Source organism: Lissotriton vulgaris, chromosome 10, assembly GCF_964263255.1.
Source record: "Lissotriton vulgaris chromosome 10, aLisVul1.2, whole genome shotgun sequence".
Taxonomy (NCBI): Eukaryota; Metazoa; Chordata; class Amphibia; order Caudata; family Salamandridae; genus Lissotriton; species Lissotriton vulgaris.
Genome location: NC_141698.1, coordinates 1,051,719,740 through 1,051,737,661, shown reverse-complemented (window position 1 = coordinate 1,051,737,661; position 17,922 = coordinate 1,051,719,740).

Sequence of the window (17,922 nt, the reverse complement as noted above, 5' to 3'; positions counted from 1 at the left end):
AAACAAAGTATGGACTATTCGAATACACTGTAATGCCTTTTGGTTTGTGTTATGCGCCGGCGGCGTTCCAGTTTTTCATAAATGAGGTTCTTGGCAAATATCTGGATCAGACAGTGATAGTGTATTTAGATGACATCCTCATTTATTCAGAAAAGGGTCTTGAGCATACCGAGCATGTATTGCAGGTGTTGCAGACGTTACAGGAGCATCATTTATATGCTAAGTTGGAAAAATGCCACTTTGGTACCTCTGAAGTGGAGTTCCTGGGGTTTGTTATTTCTGCTGCAGGTATTCGTATGGATCCGAAGAAGATTCAGGCTATTGTGACCTGGCCAGTGCCTACGAATGTGAAACAAATACAGGTGCTCCTTGGTTTCGCTAATTTTTATCGGCGATTTATTCTACGTTTCTCTGAGATAGTGGCCCCAATGACTCGCCTCTTGAGAAAGGGTGTCCCTTTTGATTGGACTAGTGAGACTCAAGACGCATTTCGCCTGTTGTTGAAACAATTTGTGTCTGCCCCTGTATTGGTGCACCCTGATCCTGCCCTGCCGTATTTCGTAGAAACAGATGCTTCCTTGTGTGCTGTAGGAGGTGTTTTGTCGCAGAGAGACGAAGCCACTGGCCATATGCATCCTATTGCGTTCTTTTCTAAAACCCTATTACCAGCTGAACGCAATTATACGGTGGCAGAGAGAGAGCTGCTGGCGGTCAAACTAGCATTCGAGGAATGGCGTCATTACTTATGGGGTGCCCGTCACGTAATCACCATCTACACTGATCATAAGAATTTAGAATTCTTTCGTTCGGCTAGGGCATTAACACCGCGTCAGATGAGATGGGTTTTATTCTTTAATGAATTCGACTTCATTATAACCTACCGGCCTGCAGCTCAACAGGTGAAATCTGATGCGCTCTCTAGAATACATGTGGACACGAAGGACGAAGGTTCCTTGAGTGTGAGTAGGACAATGATCGATAAGGAGAGAATCGTAGGGGCATTGACAGTGGACGACTTTCCTGCTCTGGTGAAGGACCGATTAAGTCATTTGGATCTGGCCCCTTGGTTAGCCCTACCACAAATAGAGTTGCAGGATGGTCGTTTGTATAAGGAAGGCAAGTTGTTTATTCCCCCTGGGTTGAGGGATGAGGTGTTGGAGTGGTGTCATTCCTCTGCCCTGGCAGCTCATCCAGGTAAAAGAAAGACCAAGGACCTGTGTATGAGGTGGTTTTGGTGGGAGTCCATGTCAAGGGATGTTCAGGGTTATGTAGGTGCTTGTCCGGTGTGTGTAACAAGCAAGCCCTCGCATTGTAAACCCTCGGGACTTTTACAGCCTTTGGCAGTTCCACCTGGTCCATGGCATTCTCTGAGCATGGATTTTGTAACCGATCTACCTTCTGTCACAGGTCTCACCGCCGTATTGGTGGTGGTAGATTTATTCACCAAGATGGCCCACTTTATCCCGTTTCCCAAGATTCCTACCGCAAAAGAGATGGCGGTGGTGTTCATGTCTTCAATTGTGCGGTTGCATGGGTTACCAGAGGTGATTGTATCCGATAGAGGGTCGCAGTTCGTTTCACACTTTTGGACTGAGTTATGTCAGGTACTTAAGACCAAGATATGTCTCTCTTCGGCGTACCACCCTCAGTCTGACGGTCAAACCGAGCGCACTAACCAGACGATGGAGCAGTATTTAAGGTGTCTGATTGCGTCCTTGTCCTGTGATTAGGTAACTGCCCTGCCCATAGCGGAGTTCGCCTACAACAACAGTGTGCATTCCGCCTTGGGCATGACTCCTTTTTTTTGTTCCCTGGGATACCATCCAAGGGCGATGGCTATACAGCCCACGGGTCGCGTGCCAGCCATCGACAGTGTATGTAAGCAATTGGGAGAAGTCTGGGCATTGGCTAGGAAAGGTCTGCTGGACGCAAAGGAGGCCATGAAGGTCCAGGCGGATAAGCATCGTGTCCCTGCTCCTGCCTATAAGATAGGGGATCTAATGTGGCTGTCTTCACGCAACTTGAGGTTACAGGGATCGCGCAAATTGCAGCCCAGGTTTGTGGGTCCATATCCCATCCTCCAGGTTATCAACCCTGTGGCAACGAAGCTTAGGTTGCCACAGGAGTATAGTGTGCACCCTGTTTTTCATACCTCATTGCTTAAACCCTATGTACCGACCGACCGGGTACTGCCGCCCCCTCCTGCTGTCCTGATTGATGGACAGGAGGAATTTGAGGTTCAGGCTATCCTCGATTCGAAGCGAGTCAGGGGACGTCTTTATTATTTGGTTGACTGGAAGGGGTACACTAAGGACGACAGAACCTGGGAGCCGGCTGGGGAGGTTCACGCCCCGCGGTTGGTTCGTTCATTCCATAGATTGCACCCCTCCAAGCCCAGAACCGTGGGGAGGATTGTTGGAGGGGGGTACTGTTAGGAATTGAGCTAGTCCTATCTCTGTGACCATGCCTTGCCATCACATGACCAGGGATAGGTAGATAAAAACTAGTCCTACCTTTGGCTCATTGCTCGATATTGCCAGTGTTTGGATTCCCTTCCTGGTTGTTGGTTGCTGAGGTCTGCAGAGCTGAGCCTTTTCATCTGTTGCCTTATCCCTTGTTGCTGACCTGTTCCCTCTCACGGGCTCGTGAGGAGGGTTCGTGTTTTTTTTATCTTCGCTTTTTGTCCTTTCCCCGTTTTACTCTTTCCTTTGGTAGTTCAGTTAGCGGTATCCTGGTATTCCCCTCCCTTTTCCCCCTATCCGTTCCCTGTCCCGGTGGGTTTAGTATTTTGTTTTCTGAGTGACTCGGGGGCTCCCGTTCACTCCAGCGTTTGTGTTTGCTGAACGCTGAGTATCCGAGATGTCCCGCTATTCTAGCGCGTCTCTGTGAGGGTACGATCCGCCTCGTTATTTGCGGAAGTGATGTTTTGGGTCACTCCGCGGCGGCTTCGTTTCCGTTAGCGCTGACTGCATAGCGCAACGGAGGGTTTCCCTGCTCTTTGCCCCTTCGAGTTACTTTCTTTTCAACAACGGGGTTTTTTGGTATTGGCTGCTAGCCATCCCTGACCTTTTTCCCCGCGTTTTATTATTTTTGGTATAAGGACAATTTCCTAAAAGCTCCCTTCTCGAATCTGCTAAAGTCAGTAGCGCAGATATATGAGTACCACGTCATTTTGCTGCTGTACTCCGCATCTTTACGAAGCAAAGCCTGCATAAGCCACAGGTGAGAAGGGTTGTATGGTGTATAAGGCATGGTCATTGGGGGTTGGTTACATTAGGGTCCAGTGCATATGAAAGGTGTTGTTTCTTTCCTATTGTGCTACAGGTGCAGAAGCGTAAAGGCAGAGGGAGCTGTGTCCTGTTACCTACAAGGGTGGTAGACTTGGTGTCTCCTCAGCATTACCACCCTCTTTTCTGGTCCATAGGTGCACCCACAGTGTTTCTCCTGTGGGTGTCCAGTGGGCGTGAGAAGGGGATTGGTGCATGCTACGTTCCTGCAGTGCTTGGGCCGGTGGGAGTCTAACAGTCATCAAGAAGGAGCTCCAATAGGTATCAAGTATTCCATTATTTGAGTGTGTAGTGTGCCTAGTACAGAATTTTTCATTGATTTCTGGGACTTATAGTTCTGGTTTTATAATGGGTTAAATTAAGAAAGCAACAAAAAAGTCTGGATTGGATGAGCTACTCACTCATGAAAAGGGTAACCTTAGAAGCTCTGAGCCCATGCACATGGACCAACTCTGTTATTAATCAATCACTCAATATTTGTGTAGCACAACACTGTCACCCCTAGGGGTAATTGGGCTCTGATTGTGCTGTCTTTCAGGCGAATAGCCAAGTCTTCAGCTTCTTTCTGAAGTCCACCGGGGAGGGTGCTGTATGGAAGTGGAGGGGCATGGCATTCCAGGTCTTGGCATCAATGTAGGAGAAGGAGCAGCCCCCAAGGCACATGTGAAGGATGCGGGGGTGCAAAGGTGAGAGAGGAGGATCAAGGTGTCTTGCGGGTAGGTGGAAGTTCAGTGGATGGCCCTGGTCATTGGTTGTGTAGGGCCTTGCATGCATCCGTGAGGATTTTGATCTGGCATATCTTCCAGATGGTTAGCCAGTGGAGGTCTCTGAGGTGGGGATGATGTGGGTCCATCTGGGGAGGTCCAGCATGAATCTGGCTGCAGTGTTCTGCATGGTCTGGAATCTTTTCAGGAGCTGGCTGGAAATTCTGGAGTAGACAGAATTGCCTTAATCGAGGCGGCTGGTGACAAGGGGCTGCATGACTCTAAGAAGGTTGTGGGAGCAAGAGGAGGCAACTGTGTTGACTTGTTGTTTCATGGTTAGTTGGCTGTCGAGAATGATGCTGAGGTTACATGGTCTGTCGGCATGGGTGTTAGAGCGAGTTCTGCTGGCCACCAGCTGTGGTCCCTTGAGGAGGTGTTCTTCCTGAAGTTCAGTAGTTCTGTGTTGTTGGAGTTGAGTTTAAGGCAGCTGTTCCTCATTCCTTTGGCAACATAGCTCATGGTGTTGCAGAAGTTTGTTTTTGTGCTGGAGGGGTCTTCAGTCAGCAAGAGGATGAGTTGGGTTTCATCTGCATATGAGGTTATGTTGATCTGACATGGTCTGCGAAGGTGGTTATGTAGATGTTGAACAGGATGGAGCTGAGGGATGATCCTCGGGGTATGCCACATATGATGTCCTTGAGTGCGGAGGTGAAGGGAGGCAGTCAGACGCTCTGTGTGTATCCTGAGAGGAATGAGGTGATCCACTTGAGAGTGTTTTGCTGTAGACCAATGTTTTGCTGTCTGTCGAAGAGGGTGTGGTAATATACGGTATCAGACACAGCATAGAGGTCGAGGAGGATCAGGGCCACAGTTTCTCCGTGGTTGAGGAGGGTTCAGACGTCATCTTTAGCAACAATTATCATGGTCTCAGTGCTGTGGTTGGCACGGAATCCTGATGGTCAGTAGGTGGTTGAGTTTCAGGTTTGGCTGGGTAGGAGAGCAGGGGGATGGGTCGGTAATTTTTGAGGTTGCTGGGGTCGGCGGAGTGCAGTTATAAAGCTGTGTTACAGAACAAACCAAGGACATTACCCAGAATGTGAAGGACATTTCCTCAGATCCTGACTATGTAGATCACTGTAGGAACAGGTGTCATAAACCAAAGTGGCATGGATGTAATTTTCTCTCAAAGCACCATCTGGATAGCATTGCAGCTGTGTGTGGGGGGCACCTGATTCAAGTGAAAAATAAGTGTGACCAATCACCAGCCTTACCATCTTAGAGGTTATCACAGGTGGTGGTGTTGTAGCTTGAGGTACAGAGGAGCAAGGTGAGAGTTGCGGCAATGTACTGTATATACATATTTATATCATCGTCCATGCAATACCTGACAACAAACATTTGTTGCACTTACTGGCCAGGAGATATTACAATGTGCAGTACATGATCTAAGATCCAGCAAGTGCATTTCCACTTGTGAATATTTGACAATGCATGCTTTTGTTAATGCTGCAACCACAAACTTTTCCATTTAAATATCCAGTTTTTGAATTATATTTGTTGTGTATATATATATATATATATATATAGATATATATTCAAAACAAATTTCTTCCTCCACGAAGAAAATACGCAGGCTACTTCTGGATGCTTCAGTGTTCTTTTATTTAAGGCACAAAATCAGGTAGCTGCCTACCGACGCGTTTCGCCACTAAGGCCTTAGTGGCGAAACGAGTCGGTAGGCAGCTACCTGATTTTGTGCCTTAAATAAAAGAACACTGAAGCATCCAGAAGTAGCCTGCGTATTTTCTTCGTGGAGGAAGAAATTTGTTTTGAATGTCAAAGGGTGTCCGGCGCCCACGCAGGCTCGCCGCAACTTTGAGACCAGGAGCAGCTGGGAATGGTGGTTTGTTTTACATATATATATATATATATATATATATATATTCTGTCCACAAAAGGTTGCCCTGTTGGAGCCGCCACTCAGAGAGGGGTTACTGCACACGGCGCCACAGGCAGTCAGCAGTCAGCGTGTCACATCCCTTAAAAGCAGCCATACGCGTTTCGAGCGGAAAGCTCTTGTTCACTGGCCAAATGATGAGGTGAGCAGATTCGTTGTGAACAGGTAATTTATTCAGGTTAAGAGTCCCGCCCAGGTGGGCGTTCCCACAGGCATGCTGGTAACTGTAGTTCTGATATGCCTGAAGACTCGATCGTTCATAAAGGCAAGTGCGCTGCACACTTCATCACCTTGAATGTTTATCCCGGTTGGGCAAAGGTTGTTGCAGCAAGCTGATCAACTTCCCAATGTTGACCTGTGGCTCAGGCCCCCTCCTTTCCTTCGAGTGTTACTGGTACCAACACCCAGGATCTGCTGGAAGCAGCGGGGCAGCTCCGCGACCGGCAAGGCCGCATAAGATTCTGTCCACAAAAGGTTGCCCTGTTGGAGCCGCCACTCAGAGAGGGGTTACTGCACACGGCGCCACAGGCAGTCAGCAGTCAGCGTGTCACATCCCTTAAAAGCAGCCATACGCGTTTCGAGCGGAAAGCTCTTGTTCACTGGCCAAATGATGAGGTGAGCAGATTCGTTGTGAACAGGTAATTTATTCAGGTTAAGAGTCCCGCCCAGGTGGGCGTTCCCACAGGCATGCTGGTAACTGTAGTTCTGATATGCCTGAAGACTCGATCGTTCATAAAGGCAAGTGCGCTGCACACTTCATCACCTTGAATGTTTATCCCGGTTGGGCAAAGGTTGTTGCAGCAAGCTGATCAACTTCCCAATGTTGACCTGTGGCTCAGGCCCCCTCCTTTCCTTCGAGTGTTACTGGTACCAACACCCAGGATCTGCTGGAAGCAGCGGGGCAGCTCCGCGACCGGCAAGGCCGCATAAGATTCTGTCCACAAAAGGTTGCCCTGTTGGAGCCGCCACTCAGAGAGGGGTTACTGCACACGGCGCCACAGGCAGTCAGCAGTCAGCGTGTCACATCCCTTAAAAGCAGCCATACGCGTTTCGAGCGGAAAGCTCTTGTTCACTGGCCAAATGATGAGGTGAGCAGATTCGTTGTGAACAGGTAATTTATTCAGGTTAAGAGTCCCGCCCAGGTGGGCGTTCCCACAGGCATGCTGGTAACTGTAGTTCTGATATGCCTGAAGACTCGATCGTTCATAAAGGCAAGTGCGCTGCACACTTCATCACCTTGCATGTTTATCCCGGTTGGGCAAAGGTTGTTGCAGCAAGCTGATCAACTTCCCAATGTTGACCTGTGGCTCAGGCCCCCTCCTTTCCTTCGAGTGTTACTGGTACCAACACCCAGGATCTGCTGGAAGCAGCGGGGCAGCTCCGCGACCGGCAAGGCCGCATAAGATTCTGTCCACAAAAGGTTGCCCTGTTGGAGCCGCCACTCAGAGAGGGGTTACTGCACACGGCGCCACAGGCAGTCAGCAGTCAGCGTGTCACATCCCTTAAAAGCAGCCATACGCGTTTCGAGCGGAAAGCTCTTGTTCACTGGCCAAATGATGAGGTGAGCAGATTCGTTGTGAACAGGTAATTTATTCAGGTTAAGAGTCCCGCCCAGGTGGGCGTTCCCACAGGCATGCTGGTAACTGTAGTTCTGATATGCCTGAAGACTCGATCGTTCATAAAGGCAAGTGCGCTGCACACTTCATCACCTTGAATGTTTATCCCGGTTGGGCAAAGGTTGTTGCAGCAAGCTGATCAACTTCCCAATGTTGACCTGTGGCTCAGGCCCCCTCCTTTCCTTCGAGTGTTACTGGTACCAACACCCAGGATCTGCTGGAAGCAGCGGGGCAGCTCCGCGACCGGCAAGGCCGCATAAGATTCTGTCCACAAAAGGTTGCCCTGTTGGAGCCGCCACTCAGAGAGGGGTTACTGCACACGGCGCCACAGGCAGTCAGCAGTCAGCGTGTCACATCCCTTAAAAGCAGCCATACGCGTTTCGAGCGGAAAGCTCTTGTTCACTGGCCAAATGATGAGGTGAGCAGATTCGTTGTGAACAGGTAATTTATTCAGGTTAAGAGTCCCGCCCAGGTGGGCGTTCCCACAGGCATGCTGGTAACTGTAGTTCTGATATGCCTGAAGACTCGATCGTTCATAAAGGCAAGTGCGCTGCACACTTCATCACCTTGAATGTTTATCCCGGTTGGGCAAAGGTTGTTGCAGCAAGCTGATCAACTTCCCAATGTTGACCTGTGGCTCAGGCCCCCTCCTTTCCTTCGAGTGTTACTGGTACCAACACCCAGGATCTGCTGGAAGCAGCGGGGCAGCTCCGCGACCGGCAAGGCCGCATAAGATTCTGTCCACAAAAGGTTGCCCTGTTGGAGCCGCCACTCAGAGAGGGGTTACTGCACACGGCGCCACAGGCAGTCAGCAGTCAGCGTGTCACATCCCTTAAAAGCAGCCATACGCGTTTCGAGCGGAAAGCTCTTGTTCACTGGCCAAATGATGAGGTGAGCAGATTCGTTGTGAACAGGTAATTTATTCAGGTTAAGAGTCCCGCCCAGGTGGGCGTTCCCACAGGCATGCTGGTAACTGTAGTTCTGATATGCCTGAAGACTCGATCGTTCATAAAGGCAAGTGCGCTGCACACTTCATCACCTTGAATGTTTATCCCGGTTGGGCAAAGGTTGTTGCAGCAAGCTGATCAACTTCCCAATGTTGACCTGTGGCTCAGGCCCCCTCCTTTCCTTCGAGTGTTACTGGTACCAACACCCAGGATCTGCTGGAAGCAGCGGGGCAGCTCCGCGACCGGCAAGGCCGCATAAGATTCTGTCCACAAAAGGTTGCCCTGTTGGAGCCGCCACTCAGAGAGGGGTTACTGCACACGGCGCCACAGGCAGTCAGCAGTCAGCGTGTCACATCCCTTAAAAGCAGCCATACGCGTTTCGAGCGGAAAGCTCTTGTTCACTGGCCAAATGATGAGGTGAGCAGATTCGTTGTGAACAGGTAATTTATTCAGGTTAAGAGTCCCGCCCAGGTGGGCGTTCCCACAGGCATGCTGGTAACTGTAGTTCTGATATGCCTGAAGACTCGATCGTTCATAAAGGCAAGTGCGCTGCACACTTCATCACCTTGAATGTTTATCCCGGTTGGGCAAAGGTTGTTGCAGCAAGCTGATCAACTTCCCAATGTTGACCTGTGGCTCAGGCCCCCTCCTTTCCTTCGAGTGTTACTGGTACCAACACCCAGGATCTGCTGGAAGCAGCGGGGCAGCTCCGCGACCGGCAAGGCCGCATAAGATTCTGTCCACAAAAGGTTGCCCTGTTGGAGCCGCCACTCAGAGAGGGGTTACTGCACACGGCGCCACAGGCAGTCAGCAGTCAGCGTGTCACATCCCTTAAAAGCAGCCATACGCGTTTCGAGCGGAAAGCTCTTGTTCACTGGCCAAATGATGAGGTGAGCAGATTCGTTGTGAACAGGTAATTTATTCAGGTTAAGAGTCCCGCCCAGGTGGGCGTTCCCACAGGCATGCTGGTAACTGTAGTTCTGATATGCCTGAAGACTCGATCGTTCATAAAGGCAAGTGCGCTGCACACTTCATCACCTTGAATGTTTATCCCGGTTGGGCAAAGGTTGTTGCAGCAAGCTGATCAACTTCCCAATGTTGACCTGTGGCTCAGGCCCCCTCCTTTCCTTCGAGTGTTACTGGTACCAACACCCAGGATCTGCTGGAAGCAGCGGGGCAGCTCCGCGACCGGCAAGGCCGCATAAGATTCTGTCCACAAAAGGTTGCCCTGTTGGAGCCGCCACTCAGAGAGGGGTTACTGCACACGGCGCCACAGGCAGTCAGCAGTCAGCGTGTCACATCCCTTAAAAGCAGCCATACGCGTTTCGAGCGGAAAGCTCTTGTTCACTGGCCAAATGATGAGGTGAGCAGATTCGTTGTGAACAGGTAATTTATTCAGGTTAAGAGTCCCGCCCAGGTGGGCGTTCCCACAGGCATGCTGGTAACTGTAGTTCTGATATGCCTGAAGACTCGATCGTTCATAAAGGCAAGTGCGCTGCACACTTCATCACCTTGAATGTTTATCCCGGTTGGGCAAAGGTTGTTGCAGCAAGCTGATCAACTTCCCAATGTTGACCTGTGGCTCAGGCCCCCTCCTTTCCTTCGAGTGTTACTGGTACCAACACCCAGGATCTGCTGGAAGCAGCGGGGCAGCTCCGCGACCGGCAAGGCCGCATAAGATTCTGTCCACAAAAGGTTGCCCTGTTGGAGCCGCCACTCAGAGAGGGGTTACTGCACACGGCGCCACAGGCAGTCAGCAGTCAGCGTGTCACATCCCTTAAAAGCAGCCATACGCGTTTCGAGCGGAAAGCTCTTGTTCACTGGCCAAATGATGAGGTGAGCAGATTCGTTGTGAACAGGTAATTTATTCAGGTTAAGAGTCCCGCCCAGGTGGGCGTTCCCACAGGCATGCTGGTAACTGTAGTTCTGATATGCCTGAAGACTCGATCGTTCATAAAGGCAAGTGCGCTGCACACTTCATCACCTTGAATGTTTATCCCGGTTGGGCAAAGGTTGTTGCAGCAAGCTGATCAACTTCCCAATGTTGACCTGTGGCTCAGGCCCCCTCCTTTCCTTCGAGTGTTACTGGTACCAACACCCAGGATCTGCTGGAAGCAGCGGGGCAGAACTACAGTTACCAGCATGCCTGTGGGAACGCCCACCTGGGCGGGACTCTTAACCTGAATAAATTACCTGTTCACAACGAATCTGCTCACCTCATGAGTGGCGGCTCCAACAGGGCAACCTTTTGTGGACAGAATCTTATGCGGCCTTGCCGGTCGCGGAGCTGCCCCGCTGCTTCCAGCAGATCCTGGGTGTTGGTACCAGTAACACTCGAAGGAAAGGAGGGGGCCTGAGCCACAGGTCAACATTGGGAAGTTGATCAGCTTGCTGCAACAACCTTTGCCCAACCGGGATAAACATTCAAGGTGATGAAGTGTGCAGCGCACTTGCCTTTATGAACGATCGAGTCTTCAGGCATATCAGAACTACAGTTACCAGCATGCCTGTGGGAACGCCCACCTGGGCGGGACTCTTAACCTGAATAAATTACCTGTTCACAACGAATCTGCTCACCTCATCATTTGGCCAGTGAACAAGAGCTTTCCGCTCGAAACGCGTATGGCTGCTTTTAAGGGATGTGACACGCTGACTGCTGACTGCCTGTGGCGCCGTGTGCAGTAACCCCTCTCTGAGTGGCGGCTCCAACAGGGCAACCTTTTGTGGACAGAATATATATATATATATATATATATATATATATATATATATATATATATATATATATATATATATATATATATATATATATATATATATATATATATATATATATATATATATATATATATATATATATATATATATATATATATATATATATGCATGTTTATTCATGTGGTTATTTGTTGCAACATGGTAATAAAGTGTGCTTTAATATATTCATGTTTTTGCAGGGATCACATTCCATTTTCCAGTGATTATCTTTAAATAATGAACGAAGTTTCATAGAAGCTAATAACTTAACTTCTTGTTTATTGCTTTTAAACAATAGGCACATGTTCACATAATGCAAGTAAGTGAAAGCGTGGTGAGGCCTTTCTGCTAGTTTTTTTTTGTAAAAGATTCAACAATGTCCAGGTACAATACATAAACTAAGAACAGAATGCAATGAGATAGAGATGAACTTAGTACCAGAGACTCTAGACAGCAGGGCCACCAGTTTCATAATGACCTTCCTTTGCCGAGGGCTGCAGAGAGGTGCATCTAGACTTCACTTGACTGGCTTGCCTGGTTGCCTGACGACACAGATGATCATAGTCACTTTACTGAACATTGGTTCTGATGTTCAGGAAAGGTATGCATGTGTGACCAGCTTTTAAAGCCCCTTTCTGGTATCAAGTTTACTTTAGTTATCCAAGACAAACGTGGGTGGGATTTGGAGACATTATTATAAAGAAAGCTTTTTGGTATTACAACAACGTTACAATATTGTTTACTGTTCACTCTCCTGATAAGTATTGTTGCCACTGTTTTGTTTATTTTCATAATAATTGTTTGCACTAGGATTGGATTTTGATTTTGCAAAGAATATTCACAATATATCCCGAGTTTCCTAGCGTTCTTGAGCATGCCTTTCCAGGATGTAAGTAAGTTTGTGTTCCCCTAACTATCCCTGTGATGCCGCACAATATTGATAGTTACCTAAAACGCCTCTCACTCCAGTACTGCTCCGTGGGTTGCGGGGTGGCAGCAGTCCTTGTAGCTGTCTGTCTAGGTTGGCATATTGGGAAAGTGCTTTGTGCCAAACAGTCTATAAACCTATTACCAGGCCATGTCATGGAAAGTAAATTCAGAAAATGTATCAGTGTGCAACATCACTGCATTCATTTTTGTTGTTGTTAGATTGTCATTTTGTGATCCTTGAATTCGGTAATGTTTATGAAAACAGCTAGAATATATTTGGGTTTGCCAATAACTACCATCTGTTCTGGGGAAAGGAGGGCTTAGGAGGTATTGCCCCATATACTACTTGTTTCCCTCCAGCTTGTAATTGATGACTGCATGTGTCACTCTTTGGCTATCTCTGCAAACTCCCTACATTTGGGTACCCCTGCATCTTCTTCACACAAACCTCAAATCATTCAAACTAAAGACGTGAGGATAATCTGTAAATTTCATAGGCATGCGCATATCTCTCCAGCCTTGATGAAGCTTCACTGGCTTCTGTCAAACAGAGACCTCAGACAGCTCTTTTCAAAATGGCTGGTATTGTTTACAAATCCATTCTTGACCAGGCTCCAACCTTTGTAAGAACTGCATTAAGAGATATGTCCCTCTTCGAGCTCCCAGATCTTCTCCTGCCAACCAGTTGAGGGTCCCTCGGTTCAAGCAACAGAGAGTGGGGACAGAACCTTCTCTGTCTTAACCCCCATCTTATGGAATTCTCTCCCATCCTCAGTCAGGCTGGACCTATGGTCCCTATGAGCTGTGTGCACGCCCACACTACTTTTCTCTTCATGCTGGACTCTGTGTGCACACAATCAAAGGTAAAGCTGCCATGGCGTTATATAACATAACATGTGTATTTGTAAAATGCACGCTCACTTGTCGGCATCTTGGCACTGAATAACAGATGTTTATTACCTAACTTCTCTCTTCATGTTGGGCACTCTGAGGTTCTGTGTGCACACATTCAAAAGTGAAGCTGCATATATTTCAACAAAACATGAAGAACCAGGGTTTAACCCAGCGGCGTCAGGGGCACGCCAAGATCTTCGAGTTCACCTGTCTTGGTATACAGAGACACGGAATACTTCTGGATGGCATCAGAGACCAAGTTTATTAGCTGCAGCTAGTAACAGTGATCCTAGAAATACATCACAGTGTAAATTCTCAAAGAGACTGCTCATTTTACTAAGGCGAGACGTCTCCTTTTATACCCAATATTCACATAAATGTACACCCACTGCACAAAATTCTAGCCAATAAGTTACATTTTCAAACAAAGTATCACTTTACAAAAACTCAATTTACAGTATCCCAACCCAAAAGTTAAATATTAGGAATGCGCCAAATTCAATCTCCACAAGCCGGACAAACCTATAATTGAAAGCATAACCCATGTAATGAAGAAACATTAAAAAAAACTGTAACAGATGCTGAACAAGATAATTGAATTGATCAATACGTATTCAATATTTCCACTTAGTTAAGGGATATGTCTCACAGATCAACCCTATACATTCAATGTATTCCGACATTTACAAAATGAAGGACAAAAAATGCAACAGCAATAATTACAAATTCAGGGGCAATTTTAATTCATTGCATTCATAACTATCTTTATGTAAGAGAGTTTTAGGTTGCCCAAAGCGAGCGTGCATAAGATGAAGAAATATCAGGTGCTTAGTAGAAAGGAGGAGAAAAGGAAACATAGAAATAATTTTGTATTCACAATCGATCTGTTAACACAATACACCGTTTTATAGTGACCTGGCCTGTGATGTAAATTTTATACACAATTTTCATTAAATGGAGACATTGCTTCCAAAATTATATTGCACCAGAAAATGTGTTACACAATCCAGGTAATAAAAGAAAGGAGCGTCGACGTTTCGACTCGTCTTAGGGCCTAAAGGTAAGTTGGACCGTGGCCATGCGAGTCTTCATCAGGACTGATACATTGGGCAACCAGAAGAGTAGTGTGGGCCCTGAAATGGAGTAAATATATACGTCAAGCTGTTGCACTCAGATTGCGACCAATTATAGTGTCGCAGTAAAGTAGGGCAAGAAAAAAATGCTTACCCAATAGAAATGGCGGACCAAGTGGAAATTCTTCACTCTTTGTCCCAAGATTAATAAATAATACCAAAAAACATAATAGGGTGGTCATTTGACTCACTCTCTAGTGATTCACAAATAATACTCCAAACCAAAGGATTCTGGACGTCTCATTACCTTGTCCACGGAACGTAGATGTGAAACTATGTTCTCATGATGTAGCAGGCTTACAATCTCTGCATACTCAATTTCCAAGGGATTGAAAGGTGGTCCTATAATCAAATAAAGGAACCAAGTACACTTTAATGTTGTTGTTATTTCTATCAATATAAAAAGGAACATCATGATGTTTATACCATTGTTCCTCGGTGTGAGGGCTAATTCATTGAACATTAAAAACTGAGAGCCTCGTCCCAGCGTCTAAAATGTGAGCATAGGGATGCACCTTACCCGTTAGTTAATGGTGTTTATCTTTTTCAAGGAGTCATAAGTAGCTCAGCCCATAGGTTCACAAGCAGGAGTGAATCGGCTGCAAAAATGACAGAATGCGAGTCAGTTCGGATCAAGAAAGACTGTGGGGATAACTTAACTCAACCTCCAAAAGAAATCCCGGGGACTCATCAAAATCAGTCGAGTCCGTTCCGAAATAATCGGCGTTCTGCAGTAGCTGCTGCACACACGCCGTGTTAGTGGTTGCATGCAAAGATATAGAAAGCGGACTACTGGAATCACATACCAAGAAGTGCCTAACCAAGGAGGCTCTATCAAATATAGAGGTTGGAAACCACATAATTAATTCTAAGATTACTAGTATTGTTTGCAAATATTAATTACATTCAACAGCATATTTGCGAGTGTATTGATGAATTCAAATAAACGCTCGAAATTTCGGTTCCGCCATTTTGGATTGGGTATTTGCGAATTTGTTAAAGGAACCATATCAGATATTAAAAAATGAAAAATTAGCAAGGAAGTATTTGTAACATCGAGGGTTCCACTAAATTCATATCTCATATGCCCAAGGTATATTGGGGTATCAGAATCCATTTAAAGGTGTTGCTGTAGCATCATCTTATTATTCCCTACTTCTCTCGGGACAGGTCTCCGAACACACATAGTAGCACAAAGACTACAAATGGCAGGACCACACTGGATGCAAAGACAACAAGAGAAAAGGATGGTTAAAACCATACCAAGGAATGTCACAGTCTTCCATCCCCATTTGGACAGCAGTCCACAAAACCATCCCGTCAATGACCAGTCTCCTTCGTCTACATGGATAGACTCAGCGATTTTATACAACCTAGAGATGGCTTGGTACACTGTAGGAGCATTATCTGGTATGTAAACACAGCAACTGGATCCAATCAATTTACATACTCCTCCTCGATCTGCAAGTATGATGTCTAATACCATATGGTTCTGCAAAGTCATAAGGCGGTCAGCTTGAAGCTCAGATGTAACATTACTAAGAGCACATGCTGTCTCATTAATAGTAGCTTCAACAACGCGGACAAGCTGTCGAATATGCCTACTATTGATCATAGGACCCCAAAAGGGCAGGAAGCCCTTGAAGAAATCTCCTACTTCGTGTGCTGCAGTATCATCCTGATTGAAGACACCTCTACCATATCTCGTTCTATGATAGTCTGAAGCAGTAGTGTATGTAGGGGGTAGCAGAAACGCCACATAACACGTTCCTGAAAAATCAGGTGGCAACCATGTGTAGGCTCTGTCATGAGAAACAAAATATGTGCCTTTAGCTAGCACAAACGGTGGAGAAGTCCGAGATGAATAGACATAGGTTTGAGCACACACACTCTTACCTAGCTGAGCTTTCGGATTCCGACCATTACCTTGCAAACAAAAATGGCCTCGGTGGGGTACAATCCAAATAGGGGGAGACCATTTTCGTCTCTCCTTCTCTGTCAAGCTGATACTATATCCAATCACGTTCCAAGCAACGTAAGCCTGCACCTCATCCCTAGGGATAGCATTATAAGCATCAATATCTCGGATCATAGCTAATATTCCCCTTATCAAGGCACTATTGCTTGAGTTATCTTTAAGGGAACGTAAGGGGCGTACCTCATTTGCATAGATAAACATGGTCTGAAAAGCCCACACAGACCCATTAAAAGAAAAAGACAAAACCAAATATGACATACCTTTATCTGTCGTATGAGGCATAAGACCACAAACCCAACAATTAGTTGTATTTACTACTAACTGATGCTGATGCAACAACTGTATGAACGAGTTGTTGACAAATTCTGATCTCCTTGTCTGTTCATGTTCAGGCAACGTATAAAACTGGTGCAAAGAAACAGTAGTGAAAGAAAGCATAGGTTGGGAGGTGGGTGCAGATGTCTGTTGTGTAGCATAGACAGTCCAGCCCACAAAAGCTAATGTGATACTTAAAAACATCAAAAAGCACAATATTATAAAACATTTGCTATGTATCAATGTACAAAATCTTGTCTTAAGATCTATTCTCTCAACATCTCTTTCAATTACAACAGACTCCATCCTCTAACGTGCTGCTCGAGGCAATTTTCCTTCTTCACTCAAGTGCACGTCCAGGCGTCCTAGACGTCCCTAGAACCGCAGACCTTTCATCAATACGCGGGCCACCCCTTAAGTCTTATACCGAGACCCTGCAGCTGAACCCGGATGGTGGTTCGAAAAAGAAAAAGAAAAATAGTCTCTTGTCTGAAAGAGTGTAGTTCACAAAAAAATTCAGATTTTATTTGTCCTTTTTAGACCTTAAGTTGTAGCGTTCTTTACCAGGCACAATTTGATCCTGAAAGAGTGTCTCTGGGTGCGTAGTATCAAGTCTCAAACACGGCGGCACAGCTTCTTGTAAGACTTCATCATCCGCACGTTCTGACTGAGTTCATTACAGATGTGCATCGCTAAAAGGTACAAATCTTGGAACCCTTTCACTCTCGGAAATCGGCAACACCTTCCCGGACCCACTTATCGTACGGTAAGGGCAAAGGTATCTTCTTGCAATGGGTACCATGTACCCAGTTTTTCTTCCCGAACACCTTAATAGCAGTCCAAGTTGATAACAGGACTTAGTATGGACCGGTCCATCTTGGTTCCAAGTTATTTGACCTCTGGAAATTCCTGGTTAGAATCCAGTCGCCAGGTCGAATCGTGTGGCCTGCGTCTACAGAAAGTGAAGGCAAAGTGTCATGGACCTGTTGGTGAAGAACACGCAATTTAGCAGTCAAATCATGTAAGTAGTCAAAAAACATAGAGTACTCAATATCACTGTACTTCTTAGGCCTCGACACAGCCCGGACATCCGCCGGACGTCCAAAAACAATCTTGTATGGGCTAAGTCTCACGCGAGAATGTACTGTCGTTCTCGTAGACAAAAGTGCCAATGGTAGGGCATCGGGCCATGTAAGACCAAAGCTCGCTTGCACCTTGGCCAACTTCAGCTTCAGAGTGCCATTATTGCACTCAACCAGGCCTGCTGACTGGGGGTGATTCGCAGCGTGAAATTTCTGTTTGATACCCAGACCCGCACATACTTTCTTCATAATCTGACCCACAAATTCACTTCCAATATCACTCCATACCATCCTTGGCAAGCCATATCTGGGAAAGAATTAT